The 24,730-nt window shown below is 39.3% G+C and overlaps 1 long non-coding RNA gene across 1 annotated transcript in view; it reads left to right on the forward strand.

The window, feature by feature from the left end:
- Positions 1-24,730, forward strand: part of LOC138165739 (uncharacterized) — a 53,110-nt gene that overhangs the window by 24,978 nt on the left and 3,402 nt on the right. The window lies entirely within an intron of this gene.

A 24,730-nucleotide genomic window follows, 5' to 3' on the forward strand; every position in this document is an offset into this window, starting at 1 on the left:
GTGGTAGCTGCAAACCCTGAGGACGCTTGGGGTGCTTGCTGCTACAACCAGGTGACTAAGGTGGCCAAGTAAGAGGACCTGCTCCCATCAGTCTGAGAAAGTGTCACTAGAAACTCACACATGCAATACACAATGACAGGGTCTTTTTTAGTCCTTTTGAAGTTATGAAAGCTTAAAACTGCACTAAGATTTTTGGGATACCCTGTGTATGTGAAACACTTTGCAAACATATGTTCAATCTGTAAAGCATTATTTTTCCCTGAGTGTTCAAATGGATGTTTGAAGTTTGTGGCCTGATCCAAAAGACAGATCAGATCAGACAGTGAAATCTGTGTTAAGGAAGAGAGGAATAAGAGGTAGGTTTGGATAGGTAGAGCGCGGCTAGTTCTATGAAAGCCTTCATCTAGTTGGGGAAACAAAACAAACACCCATGAAATTATTTGAAAAATCTGGTGTTGTGGAAAGAGCCTTGTCTCTGGAGGGAAAGGATCTATATGAAATGCCAGCTATGACATTTACTACCTGTGTGATCCTGGATAGTCCCTTAAATTTCCTGGGACTCAGTCTCCTCATTTCTATTGTCCGTATGGCCTCTAAGAGCCCTTCAGCATCTATATTTATGTTCTAATGATATTAAATACTAAACTGTGTGGTCCTGATTACAAATACAAAGGTGGCCGGAAGAAGAAGAAATTAATATAGGCTCCCAAAGTCAGAGATTAACAGGGTTCTTCCAAGAGGTGAAGCTTTCATAGAAAGTCGTAAAGGGCCTTGAACAATGGATAATATTTGGATAGGCAGAGGAGATGAGAAGAAAATCCCAAGGGGAAAGGGGAGTTAATACACTACGGTGGGAAGAAGCAAATATGTAGGTAACAAAGTGGATAAGGTCTCGATTAGAGTGGTGGTGGTATTCTTCATTCGTTTTCAAAGAGGATTGTGATATTAATGTGTGCTGTCTTGGCTTTCTTGAGTTGGATTTAAGTGAAGCAGAGTTGCACAAAGGGGACAGCCTCACTCTCTCCTCCAGAGTCATTGAAGTCCAGTGGCAAGACAAAAAAGTCAGGATGACAGGTGATGGCCTGGGGTACAACAGATGAACTTAGCACCTTGAAGCTCTAAGCTCTCCAGAGTGCCTGCTTCAACCTTTCAAGGCCATTGGAACAAATTATTCTCATCTGCCCATCCCACCCATGGGTATCTTCACATGCTTGGGGTAGACATTCCCCTAATTCACCTATGGGTTTCAGGCCTGGGGGTTACCTTCAACCCAGTTTAGCCCATCTGCCAAAATGATTTGCCAGCTGTGGCTGCTGTATATGCTACAGTTTTTTGGAGTCACAAGTGAGAGTTGGGTGACAAAGGGATACCAAAGGTGGGTGAGCAACCCTAAAGAGGGCTCAAAAAGCTCTTTCACCAGGGGTTCTCTGCCTTCTTGAACACACCATACACCCTAACATACTAGAGAGTAAAGTCTATATTAAGAAAGAAAGGAATAAGAAGTAGCTTTGGATAGGTGATCTTAATTCTCAATTCTTAAAGGTCCTTAAAAACCAGACAAAGGGAAATCTGGGGGAAATCTGAACACTTTAAAACTGACTCATTCATTCTGAGTCAAATGGGAAGGGTTAAATAATTTATGATCCTGCTGTGGCAACCTTCCCTCCCTCCACCCAGCTACCACAGCCCCTTTCGCATGAGCAAACAGCTGGTGAAACATGACTGGACAGGGAGATTTGAGATCTTACTTTTATGCCCAAAGCATAGTCTAACTCCTCTCATAGAACATTAGCATCAAGTCCCAAGTCAGTGACCATTGGCATAAAAATGTGCGCTGGTGGAGTGGATTATGCTCATTTCATTTTGAGGACAGAGTCCTTTTTGTATTAGCTGGTGTGACAGACGGACTGGCCAATGGGGACTGATTGTTCAGGCCTGCTCCAAAGACAAGGTTCTCATTGGCCAGACCCCCTGTTAGACCAATAGTTTTCAAGTCAAAGCTACTGACCCATCCAAAGTTTCCCCATTCCTTACTCATTGCCCCTGCAATATACCCCCACCCCCTTCTTCCTACCTCACCAACCACTTATCCTAATCATTCTTCAAAACTTGATTCAAGTCCCAGACCTTTTTTTAGTCTTTACTAATTTGTTTGTTTACTTTTAGTTTACAAGATTCAGTACAACAATCCCTTGAGTTTCAAATTTTCTCCCCCTACCCCTATCCCACCCCCGCCATGGTAGCAGGCAATCAAGTATAGGATCTGCAAATACTTTCACATTAGACAATAGTCAGGTTATAAAGAAGGATTGTAATGGATGGAATGAACAATGGGAAAGAGGAAACAAAACTAAACAAGAAAAAGAAAGAGAGCAGGTAGTTTGCTCTGTTCTTTTTAGTTCTTCCAAGTCCTAGCCCTTTTATGAAGCCTTCCCTGACTATTCTCTAACCCAATCATTTTCCTCTTCCTAAAAGATCCATTATTAGGGATGGGATAGTAACTTGGGCCCAAGTTACTCATAGTCTACTTCTTGGGAACCATGGGATTATAGAACCATAGATTTAGTGATGGGGGGAGACTTAGAAGTCACCTAGTCCAGGGGTTCTTAACCTGGGGTCCATGGAGCCCCAAGGGGTCTATGGATAGATTTCAGAGGGTCTGTGAACTTGGAGAAGGGAAAAAAATACATCCTTCTTTTCACTAACCTCTAATTTAAAATTTAGCATTCTTCAATTGTTTAAATACGTTATTTGGAGAAGGGATCTAAAGGTTTCACCACACTGCCAAAGGGGTCCAAGATATTAAACAGGTTAAGAACCTATATTCTAACCTAGGTTAGATTAAAAAAAGTTTAAAGCCAATTAAATTAAATGTTTTTTAAAACTCTATTCCTATTGTTTGTTGCTGTTCATCCTTTCTTCTCAAAGAGGACCAAGGACATTAGGAGGGTGACATCTGGATTTGCAAGTGAATTAAATTCAAGTGAAGCAGAGCTGTCCAAAGTCACCAGCCTCACTCTGCTCCAGAGCAAGACATATATGGTCAAAAATAATGGCCTGGGATGTAACGGAAGACCATGACCTTTTTAAGCTAAAAGTTTTCCTGGGTCTCAGTTTGTCTGAGGTAGCACCCATTCAGTCATTAAAAGTTAAGTAAGACTTGAGGCAAAAAAACCAACAAAAATGACCTAGTTTGACTTCACAAAAGAAGCAGTCTGGGAGGGGAAAACCCTCAGGATGAAAAAAATAAAAAAACACAAACCTCTAAAGAGCCATTAAAAAAGGTTAAGAACCTGTCATCTCACTTAGGCACTTTAGAGTTGAAGAATGCAAGAGAGACTAAGGGATTCCCCCAAATTCATCCTAAGTAACAGAGCCAAGGGCCTTGCCTCCAGCCCCAGGCCTTCTGCTTTTCATTTTGTATTAATTTTTCCCAGATTATCAAAACCTCTTGAGTTACTGAGTTTTCTGGTCCTTCCTGGTCCAGGAACCCGCTTTGACACTCCAAGTTCAAAGATCAGCTGTGCCTGCCTCCTAATTACTGATGCCACTATGGTATCAGAGCACCCAGCTTCCCTCTGTTCACACTCTTCAGATGACACGAATGCGTTTTCTAGGCTTTATTCTCAAAAGAGCACATACATTTAGGGATAATTCATTAAGGTAAAGGAAAATACTGTACAAGAGGGGAAAAGGGCACTGCCTTTTCAGTAAGAAGTTCTAGGTTCAGAATCTTTCTCTAATATGATGATAAACAAGTGACTCAACTTCCTGGGATGCAATTCTCTCAGCTTAAAAAATGGAGGCCTAGAGGGCCTTCCCAAGTCCCTTGCAGTGCTTCTACTATGATCTGACAGGACAGGGGAAGTGCCCATAAAAGAAATGTCAGTCTCAGATCAAATTGTACCTAGGTTTTCCAAACTATTGCTAAAATTTTCCAAGCCTCATGTGTTCCACAGTCCTCTCTGGACCAGAGCTTTGAGCTCCCTCGTATTGCCAGATGGGAACAAGGAACAGCATCTTTCCTCCTAGATCATCCTTTACCTGTTTGGGGATTCACCCATCTGAGCTCCCTTGCTCAAGAGCCTCGGTCACCTTCTTCCAATTCTAAACTCACTCTCAGCCAAGTTTGGTTGGAGTTTCCTCCCTGTAACTGTGAGATCTTTTAGCCAATTGGATTCTCCTCCCCCTGACCAAAGGACAAGCAGGGACATACCAACAGGTAAGCTAGGATTTCCATCACCTCAAAAATCAGAATAATTCAACCTGACAAACAAGTCCGCCCCAAAATTCACAGACATCCCTTTCTTTAGCTGCCTAAACCACATCTTTTGGCATATTGCTCTAGACTGTCTTGAATTGTCTTCCAATTTTTTCAAGTAGTAATACTTCATGTTTATATGGGGTCACAGAATTAAAGATTTAGGGACCATAGTACTTTATGGTCTAAAAAGTGCTTCGCGTTTATTTTTATGTATGTTGGTATTGGTGCCCAAATTAGACCCTATGCACCTTTTTTTTTTTTTTAAATCAGTGTGACTGATTTAAAGGTCTTGGAGATCTCAAAGGTCATTCTGCCTCAATCTACACCTCTTATAATACTCAAACTGACTAGCAGGTGCCCAAATAATTCTTTGTTGAAATGAGACAAGTTCTTTCTCCTGAGAATGCAACACTCATTGGACTTGGAGTTAGGACCTCCTGAGTTGGTGTCTCATCTTTGACACTGTGTAACCTTTGGCAAATGCTTGAATCTTTCTCAGACTCAGTTTGCTTAGAAGGTAGTATGAAAAGAGCACTGGCTCCACCATCAGAGAACCTGATTTCAAATCTGTATCACCAAGACAATATTCACAGCACTGATGGTGACTATGAATATGCCAGAGTAGTTCTGAATCACAAAATATAACATAATTAAATCTCTATAGAGAAGATAGAAGCAAAACATTTATTTAGACACCAGAAAGCCAAATTGCAACACCAGAAAACCAAATTCATCTTGGCAACAAAGAAATCTATACATAATAACACCATGTTGCAGAGAGCAATACCATTACAAAGTCTTCCCACAAACACTCACAAGTCTAGCTGTCACCTTGCCTTTCTCCTCCCTTCATTCTAACAGCTCTGACGTCTAGTTTCCTCTAGGCTCTGCTCCACCCTTCCTGCTCTACCCATTCAGCAAACTCCTCCCACCACAGGCCCCATATGATTACATTCAGCCTAGTAAGGGTCAGGGAAGATCTACAAATTCCCATTACCATTACAAAATCCCACCTGTGTGACCCTTGGCAAAGTCTCAACTTCCCTGGGCCTCAGTTTCCTCAGCTGTAAAATTCTGAACTAGCTGATCTGCAGGTTCTTTTTGGTTCTAGATCAATGATCCCATGATCCCTTCTAGCTCTAGGACACCAGCAATTGATAAAGAATCCCACAAATATGCTTTGTGTACTCATTATTGTCTAGTACTATACTTTGGTCTTGCCTCTGGAATTTAATCAGAGCTCACAAATTCCTAATGCTCTGAGATGGACACATCAATGCAGATACTGATAAAGCAGAACATCCACAGGAGATTAGCAACACAAAGAGATGGTACAAAGTAACAGACTGAATGATATTCTTTAAAAAAAAAATCTGACCCATTCAGCTACCTTTTGCTCCTGTTTTGTTTTGTGTGTGTCCCCCCACCCCCCCACACACACCAGGGACAGTGATTTTGTGGGAGTAGCGAAGAAAGAAGGAAGAAATAGGTCAGGGAGTTGGAAGAAGGGATGATGGAAACATTTAAAATGTTAATAGAGTCTGGGGAAAGGAGGAAAGGAATTAGGATTTCCTAAAGTCAATAGGTGTTGGAGGATGAAGAGACAGCAGAGGAAAGGGAGAACAGAAATGGAAAGATTCCAGGAAATTTGAAGCCATGAGCAAAAATCACCAAAAAAAATCTTTTTTTTTTTAAATAAGGAATGAATGGCTGTGAGAAGGGGTGAAAAGAAAAAGGAAGGAAGCAAGCATTTACCAAGTACCCACTATGGTGAAGCTAGGTGACATAGTGAGTAGATAAAGTGCCAGATCTGAAGTCAGGAAAACCTGAGTTCAAATCTGACCTGAGACAGTGTGTGACCCTGTTTGCCTCAGTTCCTCATCTGTAAAATGTGCTAGGGAAGGAAATGGCAAACTACTCCAGTAACTTTGCCAAGAAAACCCCCAAATGGGGTCATAAGAGTTGGGCATGACTGAATAATAGCAAAATTGCTATCTGGACCAATAGTTTAAGAAAGATGTATGCATACAGTTGCAATTTTAATTTACATAGTTACACTTACAAGTTTACATTTGTCATCTCAAAGCCAACTGTTTAATCAAGTAAGAACTTTGGCTTTGATTCATGATCCTGTGACCATGCCAGATGACACATGAATTCAAACCAATGACATTCAGTTCAAACAGAACAGCAACGGAATAACAAGGAATTGGATCAAGAATTCAAGGCTCTGAGCACTTGTTCCCAGAAGACTTCTCCTCCCTGACTCCTCAACCCAGTGGGAGGGGGACACATCAATACAATCACGGGACTGTGTTAAAGACTAGCATACAAAGCAGTCTCTGCTTAAATATCCCCCTTTCCAGCTCCAAGTAGTAATCTTGAGAGATTTGTCTTCTCAGGACACCATCCAGAAAGAACTCTAGCCCCTTCCTGGCAGAGCAGTCAGGAGAATACTACGGATGTCTCAGAATCAGAAGGGAAGCCTCTTGCCATATTTCTCTCCATCATCTCAGTTATCATGATACCATTTTTGGACAACCTCCAAAAGAATCTTATCTTCTTTTATAAACTATTGTGCTGGAAGTACATCCACCCCTTCCGAGTACTGCTGGATTCTATCACCTTGCATTGGGAGTTCACACACAAGCTCCTGGAAGGTATGATCCAAATAAAAATTTCCTCAATAAGTATGTCTTTCTTCTACCCCAAGCATGGTGGGAATATGGAGTCTATCCACAGATCCACATACTTATACTTTCATTGATGACTACCACTAAATGAAAATGTGCTTGAATTTCTTCCTTCCTTCCTTCCTTCCTTCCTTCCTTCCTTCCTTCCTTCCTTCCTTCCTTCCTTCCTTCCTTCCTTCCTTCCTTCCTTCCTTCTTTTTTTTGGAGGCCATCAAACTTGTCCAGGATCACACAGCTAGTAAATGTCTGGGGTTGGATTTAAATTCAGGTCCTCCTAACTCTAGGACTGGCTCTATGTGCTGCATCACCTAGCTGCCCCTGAATTTCTTTAAATATATTTGAATTCCAATGCTGGGATTCTTTCCTGTCTCATGTCTGCCTCCTGGCTTCCCTGGCTTTCTTCAAGTCCCAGCTCAAATACCACCTTCTACAAGAGTCTCTCCCAATCTGTCTTAATCTTAATGCTTTCCTCTGAAACTATTCCCAATGTATCCTTTATGTATATCTTGTTTGTACGTAGCTTCCATGTTCTCTTGCCCCCCCCCACCCCCAAGCAAGGACTGGTTATTGTCTTTCTTTGTGTCCCCAGTATTTGTATTTCACATCAGGGAGTTAGGCTTGGACAATATTTTCTCTCAATAATTTATTGAATTGCTTATAATCTTTCCAACACTGGGCTAATACCCCCAGCGTTAATTCCTCTAATAAAAGCATTAGCTGGTCTTACTTTAACAATTAGCCTTGAAAATAAAAGTGTGACCAGAAGTATAATCTCAGCCTTGCTAATTATTTCTCTACCCCACCCACCAAGGTCCATTGTTCTTCTTATTAGCTATATTATATAGCTAACAAGCTAACATAGCATTGTTCTTATGTATTATGTATTTAACCTTCCTGGGCCTCGTTTCTTCAAATGTAACAATTCAAAAGGTTGAACTCGGTCTCTAAAGTTGCTTATACCACTAGTATTCTATAATTCTACTGTTGCCTGTTATTGATGGTCACAGGTGCTTCCTAAATGAATAGTTACACTGAATGCACACAAAGAAGAATGCTTTTCTTTCTAATGTATTCTCCTTTTACACGTGTAAAACACTTGACTTTGAGGATGACACAGTCTAGACTAGAGAAGGGAAATCTATGACATTACATCAGAAGCATTCTTTGAGTGGAGGGGGTGGGTGGGAGGGAGAAAGGGAGGAAGAAGGACAAGCAGCCAAAAAATCACAAAGCTCCTCTTATCACAAATATCAAGCTGAGAAATTGTTTTGGATTCATAGCCATTACACCACCTTGTCAGAGCTGGAGGGTCTCCCCCCACCTCCAGCCATGTGTGGCATGAGTTTTTGACTATGGCAACAGCAAGGAAAAAACTTCCAGCTCACATTTGTCACCCTAGGTATGATCTAGAAGCAATGCATCCAGTTCTGGTCCTGTGGGCTGCCCAAGGCCATTTGTAACCTAATTATTTAGACATTCCTCTATTTAACTGGGTGACTTGTTCAAGCTCCCTGAGGCCTGAGGGGCTGGGAGAGGCAAAGCCTACTCTGGGCTTGTCCTTTCATTTTGTGAAGATGCAGAGAAACTCAGAAGGCTCCTGGTCCCACAAGTCTATAGATCCCTTTATCTCCCAATGCTGTCCTAACACCTACCACAACCTCCCCACTGAGAGAAAAAAAAACAACCTTGTAACAAACACCCATAGTCAAGCAAAACAAATTCCCCCCAAATGTCCAGAATCATGTATCTCATTCTGCATCACATCTCTGTCTACAGGTGGGTAGCATTCTTCATTGATCCTCCTCTAGAATAATGGTTGCTCATTGCATTGATTAGAGTTCTTAAGTCTTTCAAAATTACTTTTACAGTGTTATTATTATAGCAAAAATTATTTTCCTGGTTCTGTTCATTTCACCCTGCATCTGTTCAGATGACTTTTTAGTCTTCTCTACAAACATCCCCTTTATCATTTGTAACAGAACAAAAGTATTCCATTATCTTTACATATCATATTTTGTCCAGTCATTTCCTTTTTAATGGGCACCCACTTAGAAGCAGACAGGTAGAACAGTGGATAGAGCAGGACCTGGAATCAGAAAGACTTGAGTTTAAATCTAGTCTCAGGGAGGCAGAGCCAAGATGGCAAGTAGCAAGGATAAGTACAGCAAGCATCATCCCACCAAACTCCTCCAAACAGACCCCCCCCCCAAATGCAGATGACTGAATTCGGTTGGAGAAATCCAAGACTATATCATGAGTTATTATTTCAGCCCAGGTCAGCATAGGGAAACAGAGAGGTCTTTGCTGAGGGGCAGAAGGGACAGGGTTTTTCCAGGAGCTTTGTGCACACAGCATTTCAGTTAAGCAAGAGGACCTTGTGTGTACAAAGTATAGGAACAGGTACCAATTGGCAGCTTTGTCACATGTTACCCAGTTCTGAGTCATAGATCTAAGGTAGACGGAGGAAAAGAACTGCACTAGGAGTGGCATTCTGGGATGAGAATCAAGAAATCTACCCTGTATACTGAGCTAGGAGTAAATTCAAGAAGCAAATCAGCAGGTGTTTGGTTCAGACCCCAGAAGTGAAGTGAAATCTAAGTTAAAATATTTAGCCCAATATGAAGCCTGCAGGAGAATAACTAGGGCAGGAATCCTAGACCAAAGCAGAGATTACCATCCTGTCCCTCTGAATCAGCAGTTAATAGTTAATAGTGACTGAGTCCAACAGTCTACTATTGCTCTGACCCAAACCCAGGTCAAGAACCTGTAGAGCTTAGCCGAGGGTAGGGGTGGAAGTCAAGGTTGAGAGAGATCAGATTTTGCCTTGGATAAGACCACTTTGGGAATGCTAAAATCCTGCAGGTGAGAGCCTGAAAGGACACAATACTCAATATCCAAAGAAAGCAGGATCATGACCAGCACAAGCCTTCCTGCCAAAAGTGCACAGAACTTGGCCCTGACATCAAGTCCAAAATCAAGATTATGCTGGAAGAATGAGCAAACAAAAGACATTAACCATAAAAAATTATTACAGTTATAGGAACTTTCAATACAAATTCAGAAAAAGAGAATGACTCCAAAAGGTCTACAAGCAAAGCTTCAAAGAAAAACAAAACATAGTCTGGGCATAAAATCAATTGGAATTCCTGGAAGACATGAAGCAAGAGTTTTAAAAAGTTTATATCAATGAAAAAAAGAGTGCTTGAGGAGAAAAAAAATGTAAAAGAAATGAAAGACATTGAAGAAAGAATTTTAAAAAGTATAAAATCTTGCCCAAGCAATAAACTCCCTGAAAATTAGAATGGACTACATGAACTCATGGGATCCATGAAACAACAGGAAATATTAAAACAAAGTCAAAAGTCTGAAAATAATAGAGGGAAACGTAAGGTATCTCATAGCAAAAACAACTAGCCTGGAAAATAGATTGAGGAGAAAAAATTTTAAGAACCATTGGACTATCTGAAAGCCATGGTAAAAACAGAACAAAAAAGCATAAACATCAAATTTTCAGAACTCTTAAAAGAAAACTACTCAGATTTCCTAGAAACAGAGGGAAAGTAGAAAAAGAAAGAATTTACTGTCACCTCCTAGAAGAAATCCAGAAATGAAAACTCCCAGGAACATCAGAGCCAAAATTCAGATCTTCCAGGTCAAGGAAAAAAATACTGAAAGCAGCCAGAAAGAAAGAACTCAAATACTAAGAAGTCACAGTCAGAATTACATGTGATTTAGTAGTCACCATTATAAAAGAGTAGAGAACTTGAAATATACTATTCCAGGAGGCAAATAATCTATAGATTTATAGCCAAAAATAACTTAGCAAGCAAAACTGAGTATAATCCCTACAGAGGAAGACATAGATCTTTAATGAAACAGAGGACTTCCAAGCCTTCCTGATGAAAAGACCAGAGCTACAGAGAAACTTTGAAGTTCAAACACAGGAGTGAAGAGAAACATAAAAAGGTAAATGTGAACGACCAATGGTAAAGGACTAAATAAGTATCTATTGCTCAAATATGGGAAGATGATACATGTGCCCCCAACTGAATCCTGTTACCATCAGCATTCATAGAGGGAATCTAATTAGTCAGAAGACCTGAGACAGATTCTGTTACACTGTTCTGTCCTTTCACAAAATATAAAGGGAGGAGAAAAGGAATACACTAGAAGCAGAAGGGAAAAAAAGGTTAGGGGGTATTATCTCATTTAATAGAGTGCAAATAAAAGTCTATAAAAACAAGGAAGAAAGCTTTGTGAGAAGAGCTGACACTTGAATCTCATTCTCATCTGAACTGGTCAAAGAAGAGAAGTATCATTCACTCACTCACACACACAGATGTGGTTACAAAACTTCATTTCACAGGGAAACAGAAGAGAAAGATAAGAAGGGGAAAGTAGCATGAGGGAAAATCAATCCAAAGCAAAACAGACTGTAAGAATGTACAAAAATATTTATAGCTTTTTTTGAAGTAGCAGAGAATTGGAATCTGAGGGCATACTCATCAATTGGAGAATGGTTAAATAAATATAGATTATTGTGTATGTATGTATGTGATAGAATACTACTGTGCTATTAGAAATCATAAAGGGGATGGTTTCAGAGAAACTTGAGAAGATTTGTATGAACTCATGGAGAGTGAAGTGGAAAAAACCAGGAAACAATTTATACAATGACAACAATATTGTAAAGACAAACAACTCTGATCAACATGACCAACCATAATTCTAGAGGACTCACAGTAAAACATATAATACATGCTGATAAAGAGGTGAAAGTCTCAATGCAGAATAAGACATAGATATAGATATCTCTATTTGTCTATCTCTCTATTTTTTAAATTCTTAATTAGGGTTTGAGGTAGGGCAGACTTTTGCTGATTAATCAAATAAAATTAAATTTAAATTATTTCACATATTATCAATATATAATTAATAAATAATTCAAGATTAAATAAAATTAAATAATTAAAATAAAATTAAAATTGATCACATTAAATTTAATTTAAAAACAAATAAATCTAATCTCAATTTATTAGTTGCATAATTCATTTTAACCCTGTCTACTTCAGTTTGCTCATCTGTAGAATAGGGATAATAATAGCACCTACCACCCAGGGTTATTGTGAGGATAAAGTTAAATAATATTTGTAAATTGTTTTGCAAATCTTAAGAGTTCTCTATTAATGCTAGCTGTTACTAGTGTCCAGTGGCAAAATCCAATTAGCCTTGGTATTCACATCTTATCAGTACCCTCAGCCCCTCTAATTAGAGGGTAGAGCCATAAATTTCTGTTTCCATTTAAAGTAGAGGAACAGGACAGGACAGATATCTTTTCAGACATCTCATTTCCCTTCTCATTTTCATCCTAAGCCCCTTGAGGGCGAGAACTTTCTTTTTCATACTTCTATTCTCAGCACTTAGCACTGTGTCTAGCATATAGTAAATACTCAATAAATGTTTTATCTACTAGTATTATTACTACTATTCTGCTATCAGTAAAAGAGCTGCTATAAATATTTTGAACATATGGGTCATTTTCCTCTTTCTTTGATATCTCTAGAGTATAGATCCAGTAGTTATATAGCTGGATGAAAAAAAAAAATGCATAGTTTAGTAGATTGCAGGGGGCAGAGGTGGTAATTCCAAACAGCTTTTCAGAAGGGCTGGACCAATCCACAGCTCCACCAAAAGTAAATCAATGCACTCATTTTCTTTCAGCTCCTCTCACATTTTTTATTTTCTTTTTTTGATCAATGTTGTCAATTTGATGGGTATGAAGCAGTACCTCAGAGTTGCTTTAATTTGCATTTCTCTAATTATTAGTGATTTGCAACTTTTTTTTCATATGGCTATAACTTGGGTTTCTTCCAAGAATTGCCCATCCATATCATTTGACCACTCCAGGCAATGCTCTAAAGCAGTAAATTGTCGGTGGGCATAAGTGGAGGGAGTTTCTATATTGGGAGTTCCCCATACTTGTGAAATTCTAGGTGAAGACAAACTAACAATAACAAATAAATGTTAGCAATCATCATTAAGTAAAAGCTATATTAAACACAACTATTTGTATTTTTTTTTCATCTACAATATTATAGCATCCGGGAGTAGTTACATGGTGTAGTGGATAGAGCACAAGACCTAGAATCAAGAAGACCTCAGTTTAAATCCAGACTCAGATACTTACTAGCTGAGTGACCCTGGACAAGCAATTTAACCTTGTTTGCCTCAATTTCCTCACCTGTAAAATGAGTTAGACAAGGAAATGGCAAACCACTCTAGTATATCTTTGCCAAGGAAACCTCAAACAGGGTCACAAGGAGTCAGACACGACTGAAATGACTGAACAACAACAAACATAACTTCCAGAATTTTGTGGCACCCCCTTTAAGAACCATCACCTTAGTAATGGCTTTCATGAAATTTTTGCCTTGTGATCAATCTCATGAAGAGTTTCCCTAGAGTTAGCTGGGCTAATCCTCTGAAGATATCAATATCTATATATCTTTACTAGAAACCTTCCTAGCTTGGGAGGAAATGCCAGAATTTATTATTCACTGACCAAGACCTAGATATACCAAAGCTATCTTCCTGTGGGAGTATGTTAGAGGACTTTAGCTAAGAATGAATGGATGCATGGATGGGAGGATGGATAAAGGAATGAATGACTGGATGGATGGATGGATAAATGAATGAATGACTAGATGGATGGATGAATGAATGACTGGATGGATGGATAGATGAATGAAAAATGATTACGCTTAATAAGTGTCAAACATTTTAAAGCTCTCTGAATAGAAAGGCAAAGGTCATCCCTATCCTCAAGGACATCCTAATAGGTGGACACATGAGAGGGAGAGAATACTTCAGTGTCAGCTTGGTGAGTAGAACACTGGGGAGTATGTGGACACACTCTTTCAAGGAACTTTGGCAAAGTTGTTTTGATGATAGTTCCAGAACTGAAGGAAAAGGGAGGGATGGGAAGATAGATGTTCTTTTATGTTCCAGATGTGGAAGGGTTAAATCTCTAGGGAATGGCTTCTGATCTAGGGGTTAGGCTGCTGGTGAGTTGGGCTCTTTCAGAAGATGGTAATTTGAGAGAGAAGATTAGGAAACAGAATAAAATTTCATAATTCTGTTCTGGGAGAGTCTTCAACAGTTAAAGAGGCTTTAAGCAATGTGTGATGCTGCTGTGCCCCTCCCAGTTCTGTTAGGTCTAAACAACAGGGATAGACTTAGATTAAAAGCACACATTCTTTCTCTCTATGACTAGGCCTAGCATTCAGGGAAGGCATGTATCTTAGGGGAGAAAGGTCAGCATGAAAAAACTTGCCTCCAGATCCTAATGATCATTTTCAATACCTTCTTCTCATTAGAAATAACAAAATCTAGCAGTTTTCAGATTCAGCAAAATGTCTATCTGTTGTTTGTTTTGCTTTGAAAATGTTCTGGGTTCAATAAGTGCAGAGAATGCCTCTGTCAAGCATTCTCCTTCCCTTCCCACATTCCCCCACCTCCATTTTTAAAGGCCTAGTCAAATATTTAAAGGGAATCTATCCATGTGTTTTCAATTATTTACATTTAACTCCTCAAAACTGTTATTTTGTAAGTCATTCTACGGCCAAGGATCCTTGGAACTGATTTTCCCTGAACAAAGATGCGGATTTTTTTTTCTAAGAATAAGTGGTAGTTAGACCTCAAGAAATTAATGTCTGATTGAAATAAACAGCATGCAACATCAAGAGTGACACACATAAGCAGCACCCCCCCAACACCCACCCATTTACCATATACCAGATATCTATTCCCCTTCTCCTTCCTGATCTCTTCCCTTTCTTTCTCTTTCCCTCTCTCTCTACAAACTTAGAAGGCACAGGGTTCTCAGCTTTGTTCTGACCTCCAAGAGTATAGAAGATAATATGTTGGAACCAAAGTTAGGAAGACTGTGGTTCAAATCCCATCTTTGAGTCTTCTAACTGGGTGATCTGAGGTATACCTCTTACCCAACCTCTCTGAACCTCACTGTTCTCATTTGTAAAGTGAGGGGGATGGATTGGGGTGGGGGCGAGGGGGGGGGGAAACCTGAGGCCTCACATGTGGCCTCACCTCAAGGCTGCAAGTTCCCCACCCTGGACTAGGCAACCTCTAAAGCCTCTGTCAGCTCTAAATCTATGATCTTCTGGTCCTGTGAACATTTCCTAGTAACCCTTCATCCCAGGCAACTTTGTAGGCGGAGCTAGTGGCAGAATCCATGGTTTTTTGGGAGGTTGGGTGGCACAATGAATAGAGCACCGGCCCTAGAGTCAGGAGTACCTGAGTTCAAATCTGGCCTCAGACATTTAACACACACACACACACACACACACACACACAACTTGCTGTGTGACCTTGGGCAAGTCACTTAATCCCAATTGCCCTGCTTTCCCCCCTCCAAAAAGTTAAAAAAAAAGAATCCATGGTTTTGTTCAGTGTTATCCCCGGCATACCATGGGAACTTTAGCAAGGAAAATGGCATCTAGTCCTGTGAGTTTTACAATTTTAAGTCTTAAGAAAAACTAAAATCCTCAGCTGTTTAACTAGAACATGGACAGGTGGTTTGTTTTACAAATGACAGACCAATAATCATAGTTTCTCAAGTCCTACAAAAACTTGAGGCTAAAAATATCTGCATTTGACAGGAAGTGTTTAAAGCAGGGCTCAGCAAAATGAAAACAAGCAAGTCAAAGAAAAACATGTCTATCAAATGAACAGATTCCACCATGTTCAGTTGTTAGCATATCAAGTGTGAAATGAGGGGTTTTTTTGACACTCTTCTGTACAGCATTTATGTAGAAATGACTTCAGATATGACCACTGCATTGGTGATTAGAGAAGCACTGAGAAACCAGTGTGGAGGTGCCAATTAATGCCATCAGCATGTAGAGAAACACAGACCTTCTCCCTGGAATTTTGAGTTGACTGAGTTGAGGGCCTGCCTCAAGCACAGCTGTCTCTAAGGAACCAGTCTAATTCAAACAGAGAAAAACCCTTAGGCCTCAGCCAGCTTCAGAAGTCACCCTTGGCCTAGAGCAGACATCCAAGGGCCATCTTCCAAGGCTATTCGGGCCTTCAGAAATAGAACTCATATCCTTCCTTATTTGCTCTCCTGAGGCCCAGGGCACAGCTCCAGGCAAGGCATGAGAGTGGAGATGGAAATTCACCATCAAATAATATCGAACTCCAGGGATAAAGTGGGATCAAAATGTTTTAGTTCAATGTATGGATAAAAATCGATAATTTGCATAATGGGGGAAGGCTCTGACTGAAATTCGTGATCCTGTTCCCTGCTTTCCACTCTCTACCTTAATATACACTGAAAAGTTTTGATTTTTACTTTCCCAACCCAAATACATCTGTTTAAAGCTCCTTTCCTATAATGACTTTAAAATTGTCAGTCACAGATCAATCAAATGTGCCTTGATCAGAGTACGTCTGGAGTCTCGTGTTCCACCGTGGCTACCACATCATAGGAAACTCATCGACAGATTGGAGCATATCCAATGGACAATGACCAGGAGGGTGACTTTGCCATGTTGTATGAAGAATGGCCATCTATTGTGCTATAAGAAACAAGTTGCGAATGGACTTCATATCTACCTGGAGAGGCGTATACGAACTGATGCTGAGTGAGAAGAGTAGAACCAGGAGAAATGTGTACACAATTACAGACACAACGTGTGGGTGATGACCAACTCTGATAGACTGGACTCCTCTCAGCAATGCAGCGATATAAGTCAATCCCAAAAGACTCATGATGGAGAGAAATGTGTGCATCCAGAGAAAGAACTAGAAAGAACTGAGTTTATATCCAGATGGAAGCAAAATACCTGATCTTTTTCCTTTTCTTGTTTGGTTTTATGTCCTCTTTACCATATTTCATTCCATCTGATACAATCCGTCTTTATAACCTGACTAATGTCTAATGTGAAAGTAAAAAAAAAAAGAAAAGAAAGTAAAGAAAAAATCAGCCTCTGCAAAAAAAAAAAAAAAAAAAAAAAAAAAAAAAAAAAAAACTGGAGAGATTTAACCTGGAGAATAAAACGCTTAGGAAAGGAGATGAAATTAAATTAAATGTGAAGGCTTGTCCTGTGGAAGAAAGATTAAACTGGTTTTGTTTGTCCTCTGACAGAATTAGGAGTAATAGACAAAAGGTGCAGAAATAGACTTAGGCTTGATGTAAGGGAAAATATCCTAACAATAAGAACAATGAGCTGTTTCTAGAGACAGTGAGATTCCCTTTCCCCAGCGATCTTTGAACAGAGGTAGGATGACTGCTTCTCAGGGACCACATAGAGACCCAGGTTGGCCAAGGTGGATTCTGACGTCCCTTCCAAACTCTGAGAGTCTGTGATTCCAATGTCACAATAGAATAAAGCACAAAAGCAAATGCAAAGGGCCTCAAAATCCCCCTGTTGTGAAAAGTTCTCATTCCAGGGCTCCATTAGAAGCTCCAAGCCAAATCAGATAAGAAGCCAAAACCCAGTAGAGTTTCTTTGAGAGTCTCTCCTCTCCGCCTTTCCTGGCCCCCTGCCATCTTGTTCTGTCATTAAATGAATTTCAGAGTTGTACAAAGCATCTGAACTGGCTGCCTTGGAGACTGGTCTTCTTTCTGTTTCCTCCCAGCAATGGGAGGCTTAGAGAATTCAAACCCAGAATATTTCTTGTCTATAGCTGCAACCTGCTCCCTTTTAGACAGGGTCCCAGAAGCCTTGAGAAGCCAAGTAGTAGCCCAGAGTTAGCCAAGGGCCTTTCTTCTGAAGCACCCATCCTCTATTCTGCTAAATTCACTATCCCTGTTGAATTTGGGGGGCAAGAGGTCAGGGTTCTTCTCTGGAAAGATCACATCTTAAGTACTGATTTTTGTTTTGGTCACTATATGTACATACATACATATATACACATATATATACACATATACATATATATACACACATATATTTGTCATGAAACAAACTGTTTTTAACCTTGTGTTCAAAGTATAAGCATTTAAGTATTATTGCTTTAAACAACATAAATATTCAAGACTAAATATGGAATTTTTTTTCTCCCAGTACTACAGGTATTTTGACACAAATCAAATTGCTTGTCATCTTCAATTTTCAGCCATGTTTACTGAGGTTATGTCTTTATATATTAGCCTGTTAATTCAAAAACAAGACATTAGCAATGGCTCTACAACCATGGGCAGTAAGCAGTAGGACTGCTGTCTTGGAAAGAGTTAAGGCACTAAATGATGGTAAAACAAACAGAAGTATGTTAGTGGACCATCTCTTTTCTTTTTTGAGAGGCAATCAGGGTTAAGTGACTTGACCAGAATCACACAGCTATTACATGTCTAAGGGCAGATTTGAACTTAGGTCCTCCTGACTCTAGGACTCTGTCCACTGTACCACCTAGCTGCCTTTTGACCATTTCTTGAATTCCTGAAGTTTCTTAAAATCTTAAATTTCTTTAAAATCTTAAAAAGAAAGGAAATAGCTAAGCGACACTAGTAAATCTCTTCCAAACAAATAAAGCATCCTGTTGGCAAACAAAAATAAAAATAATTTCATATGTGAAATATCAACTATTAAACCTAAAGAAAGGTACAAGAGCTTATAAAAGGATGAAAAGTGGGCACCATCTTTTATAGCAAATAATGAGTTGTAGTTTTAAAAAAAGGGGGTGACCAGGAGAGCCAGTTGAAGAGAAACACCAAACATAGGAACCTGTGAAAGGAACCAGAGATGTTTAAGTAAGACTTTGTGGGGAGAACGTGATAGATATATTCACTAATTGGAGGGTTGTCATTAGCCCTCCCTCATTCAAATCCAAGGAAACTGAAAGTCGTGTCATCATTTCCTTGATGCCATGGTTCTCTTCACCAAGGTCAAACACCATGCAAAGGAGAGATTAGGCTTCGTCTGTTTGGCCCTGGAGGACAGAGCTTGGATCAATTGATGGAAACTACAAAGAAGAGGATTTCAGTTAAACATAAGGGAACCTTTTGGTTGCTTTGAAGATTAGTGCCTTTTTTTTGTCACTGGAGGGCCTTACCAGAGTCTGGGTAACTAGTCATAAAGGAATTTTGTAACTGAGCTCCACTAAGTGTCCTTGAGGTCCTTTCAGATCCAGCAGTCCTATGAATCCATTCCTTTAACATTCTTTTATTTAACATTTAGTAAAACACCTATTGATTGTATGCAGGACACTGGGCTAGACGCTAAGAGAGATACAAGGTTCAGGAAAAATGTTCCCTGCCCTCAAAGAGCTTGTAGAACTTGGGTGATAAAAGTAGCAGCATGAAGCAGTAACAATAAATAACCCATGCTTGGAATGTGCCCCTCCTCACCTTAGACTTCCCAGTTTCCAATCAACCACCTTGGCATCAGGCCTTTCCTGACTCTCCAGCTACTAGTTTCTTCATTACCCCCAATTACCTTGTAATTGTTTTCTAAGCATTTTGACTTGAGGTTAGCCTCGAAGGAAGGAAATTATTTGGACATACACTAAAAAGGGAAAAGACTCCAGGAGAGTGAAATAACATGGGTGAAAAACAAAGTCAAAATGAGTAGGCTTGTTTCTAGGACAATAAGGCCATGAGGCCCTCTAGATATGAAAGAATGCATGCCTCTCTCTCAGTGAATCATTTCACTTCTGTTTTGCCTCAGTCATTCCATTGCCCTTCTTGCTTAGCTGGCCGTAAGTTAGAATGGAAGGTTTTAAAAAATTATTATTTGTAATCGTTAAACAAAGTTCTTAATTCAAATTAAGAACTGAGTTCAAATCCGGCCTCAGACACTTAACACTTACTAGCTGTGTCACCTTGGGCAAGTCACTTAACCCCAATTGCCCTGCCTTTTCCCCCTGCAAAAAAAAAAAAAGTGAATAAGTGCAATGGTTTAGATGTATGTGTATATATACACATCTTATGTAAAAATGTTTACATATACATATATTTATATATCATAAATATATTTATGTGTTACACATATGTAAGTTTACATTTATATATAAGAGGCATCTAGTGAATGGAGCACAGGGCCTGGAGTCAGGGAAACATGAGTTTAAATCTGACATGATATGTTTATTATCTGTGTGACCGTGAGCAACTCACTTAACCCTATTTGCCTCAGTTTCCTCATCTGTAAAATGAGCTGGAGAAGGAAATGGCAGACCACTTCAGTATCTTTGCCAAGAAAATCCCAAATGGAGTTGTGAAGAGTCAGACACAAGTAAAAAATTACTGAACAACAAATTTAGATATTTAATAAATTAAAGATATATAATATATAACACATGTATATGTTATGTATGTTTTAAATATAGTAAACTGTTCTTTATTTTAGGAATCCTTAAGTCATTGGTGGGGCAGGGGGAGGGGTCCTTGTTAGAAAAAATTCTCTACTCCTTCTTTAGCCATAGGTATTACCAGTAATTAGTACAGTGTCAATCCCATATGTCAATGAGACCAAATCGGCCTCTAACTTGTGGATGGCAGGGGCAGGCTAGGGACAGGAAAGTCAGGAATCAAAGAGAAGTTTAATTTCAAAATGAAGGAAATGGCTTGCAAGCAAGGAAGGGATCTAGACACATGCGCAGGGACCCCACCCTTAGTGAAGGGACCTGAGGCAATGTGGCGAGATCTAGATACTTGTACCAATGGCTATGCAGCAGTAAGCTGTAGCCCTGACAGTGAGGGGTAACAGCAACCATGAGACAAGTTTGATTCATAGCAGGGCTTCATGACTGGAATATGTCTGAGCTTGTCTGGTGCTCGTCCAAGTTCAGAGAACACCTGGTGCTGGTCAAAGCAATACCATAATCATGTGATTTTGCCAGAGGGTGAGTGCAAAGGATTGTTGTTATGCCAAGCTCAGGGCACAGCTTGCTGGAGAGACCTTAGCTCTGGAAAACAGGGTGTCTCCTAACAGCTTGACATTTCCCTCTTTTGGTCAAAGGGAGGGGGTCTGAAAGAACGGTTCCTCTTCTGGCCAGTAAAAGAGAGGCAAGTATAAACCAAGATGCCATGAAAGGTCAACTGGGCCAGGACAAGCATTTTTATCCCAGGAGGTCAGCTCGGGACCTACTGGGGAAGTGTGCCCCAGGTATCATCGCTAACCGTTCTTTGCTTATAAGCAGAAAATGGGAGGGTCAGGAATCTAGAGGGAGAAAATGCTAACACACACTTGAATCAGTGCCTTGGTGCTTGGGTACATAACAAAAGAGAAGAAAAAAACTAGGATAGCATACTTGGCTCTCGTTTAGCATCTTGTGATTGCTTCTCATCTGAGTCTACTTTCCCAATAGGTCTCCTCAAGGAACTGACCCCCTGGGATAAAAATGCTTGTCCTGACCCAACTGGGTCAGAACTGACCTCTCATGGCATATTGGCTTATACTTGCTTCTCTTTTATTGGCCAGAAGGGGAATGATTCTTTCAGACCCCCTCCCTTTGACCAAAAGGGGGAAATAGCAAGCTGTTAGGAGACACTCTGTGCCCTGAGCTTGGCATAACAAAAATCCTTTGCACTCACCCTCAAGATGATCTCACCCTCTGGCAAAATCATGTAATTATCGTATTGCTTTGACCAGCACCAGATGTTCTCTGAGCTTGGACAAGCACCAGACAAGTACCCATGTTCTAGTCATGAAGTCGTGCTATAATCAAACTTGTTTCCTTGTTGCTGTTACCCCTCACTGTCAGAGCTAAGCTCACTGCATAGCCTTTGGTATAAGCGTGGAGATCTCCCCACACTGCACTGGGGGTAGGACTCTGGCACATATGTCTAGATCCCCTCCTTGCTTGCAAGCCATTTCCCTCATTTTTAAATTAAACTTCTGTTTGATTCCAGACTAGACAAACCTTGAGGTTCCTGGAGGGCTCTGTTATCCACTCAGGAGCAGGGGCTTTCTTCAGAGGATAGAGGAATCCACACCCACAAGTTTGGTAGCTGAGGGAATAGTCAGAAGGACTTGATGGGGGCCCTTAGAGAAAACTCCTTGAATCAATCTTTGAATCTGAATTTCTGGTCAGCATAACATAGGTCCTTAGTTAAGAATCTTTAAATAACACATAGACATGATCCAGTTTCCCAATCACACAGGGCTAGGTTCAAATAAAGTTTTTCTCACAATTCCCATATTTGCATAATTACATTAAGTTAGGTACTAGTCAAACTACTTAGCAGTCTCACAATGGATTAGTTCTGAGAATGGATACTTACATGTCACTAAGGTAATCAAGAAAACTTAAACATATCTAAAATCAAGTATCCTTGTATTCTATTGATCCATTCTCAACGTCCATTTGCCAGCACATTTTGAGTCCCAGACGTCTCATGTAGTCATCTGGTTCCTAGATACCTTTTTTTGGACAATATGCTTATTCTCAGGATAGTTCTAAAAGGGGCTCTGCTTCTCTGGTTCCAAATCTAAATGTTCCTAGATAATTCTGCCAGTAATATAGCATTTAAATTTGATTCTCCAATTTTGAAACATCAGAGAATTTCAGTTCATATACCATTTATTGTTTCTATTCTTACCTAAATCCTGTATCCGATATAAGAATCTTTTTAAAATTTATGAGGGTCCAACTACAAAATGAACTCTTCTGCCTTTTAAAATTATCAGACAAATACTTTAATAATGGGGAAATAATTTCACTTTACCATTAGTCTGTACAATTTATGTGTAAAATCCAATTTTGAGAACTTGTTACCAAAACATGCTCAAAGCCATTTCCATGATAGATAAATTTGGAAGCCAATCATATCCATCTTAGAGAAAACAGTTTAATTCTGTTGCTTTATCAAATTTTACTTTTCTATTCATTTAGAAAACTTTTTACCTTACATCTTTGTCTTATTACTTTGTCTAATCATTTCTCCCTTAGGAGGCTATCATCCCTATATTATACTTTGACCACAAATACAGGATAAGATTGTAAGATGTTCATACTTGCATGTTCTAGTATCAATCTGTTATTTAATAGAGTTAGTATTGTACTTACAAAACTTCTTGATTATAAAAATTTGCTCTAAAAGGAAAAAGAGGGATGAAGTTATATTATTGTCATATAATAACAGAGGGGAAAGCTCCCTTGTTGTGTTTTATTCCACGCATGAGTCATATCAGGTAGCCAATCACATAGTTACAGGACAAAGTTCAGAATTAACCAGGCAGGGGAATTTCCTTTTCAGCAAGGAAATAAAGCAATGAGGAAATAGTTTCAAGATCCTATCATGGCGAATGCCAAAGTCATCCCCAAAAGTTTTCCCAGGCACAGATATCCAGCTTTAACAGTTCCCAGACTGCTACACATGCCATTTTCTACTATTTGGCTTCATGACAATTCAGACAACTATCCCTATAATCAAAACTCAAAATAATAGTAAATTACAATCCCAAGAATTTTTACCTTAAATAGTAAAACTTCACTAATCACTACTTAGGTCTCGAATATCTTTCCTGATGTTCCCCTAACAATTAACATTTCATTTATCCTTTACTTATAAATTAAAGCAAATCATATTCTGGGGCTTCAGACATACAGCAAATACCTGATAGGTGACTCATCATTTTGAAGCTACATCTTTTTTTTAATCTTATATTTATTTATTTTAGTTTTCAACATTCATTTCCACAAGATTTTGAGTTACAAATTTTCTCCCCATCTTTCCCCTACCCCTCCACCCCAAGATATCAAGCCTACTGAATACCCCTTCCCTCAATCTGCTCTCTCTTATATCTTCCCCAACCCCTCCCCTAACTTTCTAGTAGAGTAAGATAGATTTCTATACCCCAGTGCCTGTATGTCTTATTCCCCAGCTGCATGTAAAAAACCAGTTTTTAAACATTTGTTTTTAAAACTTTGAGTTCCAGATTTTTTTTCCCTTCTTCCCTCCTCACCTATCCCCACTGGGAAGATAAGCAATTCAATATACGTTGTACATGTGTAGTTACGTAAAACATTTCCATAGTAGTTACATTGTGAAAGACTAACTATATTTTCCTCCATCCTATCCTGCCCCCCTATTATTCTATTTTCTCCTTCGACCTTGTCTCTTTTAAAAAGTGTTTGCTTCTAATTACCCTCTCCCCCAATCTGCCCTCCCTTCTACCCAGTTGTGTATGTTATTCCTTCCTTAAGCCAAATTCAATGAGAGTAAGGTTGACCCATTCCCTTTCACTTTCCTGCTCTTCCCCTCCATTGTAACAGTTTTCTTTTGCCTCTTTTATATGAGATAATTTACCCTATTCTATCTCTTCCTTTCTCCTTCTCCTATTATATTCCTCTCTCACCTCTTAATTTTATTTTTTAGATATCATCCCTTCCTATCAACTAATCCTGTGCCCTCTGTCTATGTATACATATATATATATACACACTTACATATGTATTTATATACACATAAACTCTCCTATACATACATATGTATACATATACATACACATATATATTCCCTTCAACTATCCTTATACTGAGAAAAGTCTCATGAGTTACAATTATCATTTTTCTATACAGGAATATAAATAGTTCAACTTTAATAAGTTCCTTATGATTTCTTTTTCCTGTTTACTTTCTCATGCTTCTCTTGCTTCTTGTATTTGAAAATCAAATTTTCTGTTCAGCTCTGGTTTTTTCATCAAGAATACTTGAAAGTCCTTAATTTCACTGAATGACCATATTTTCCCCTGAAGCATTATACTCAGTTTTGCTGGGTAGGTGATTTTTGGTTTTAATTCTAGCTCCT

Source organism: Petaurus breviceps, unplaced genomic scaffold, assembly GCF_028583685.1.
Source record: "Petaurus breviceps papuanus isolate PSGF00001 unplaced genomic scaffold, PetGlider_PUasm1.0 214, whole genome shotgun sequence".
NCBI classification, from domain to species: Eukaryota; Metazoa; Chordata; class Mammalia; order Diprotodontia; family Petauridae; genus Petaurus; species Petaurus breviceps.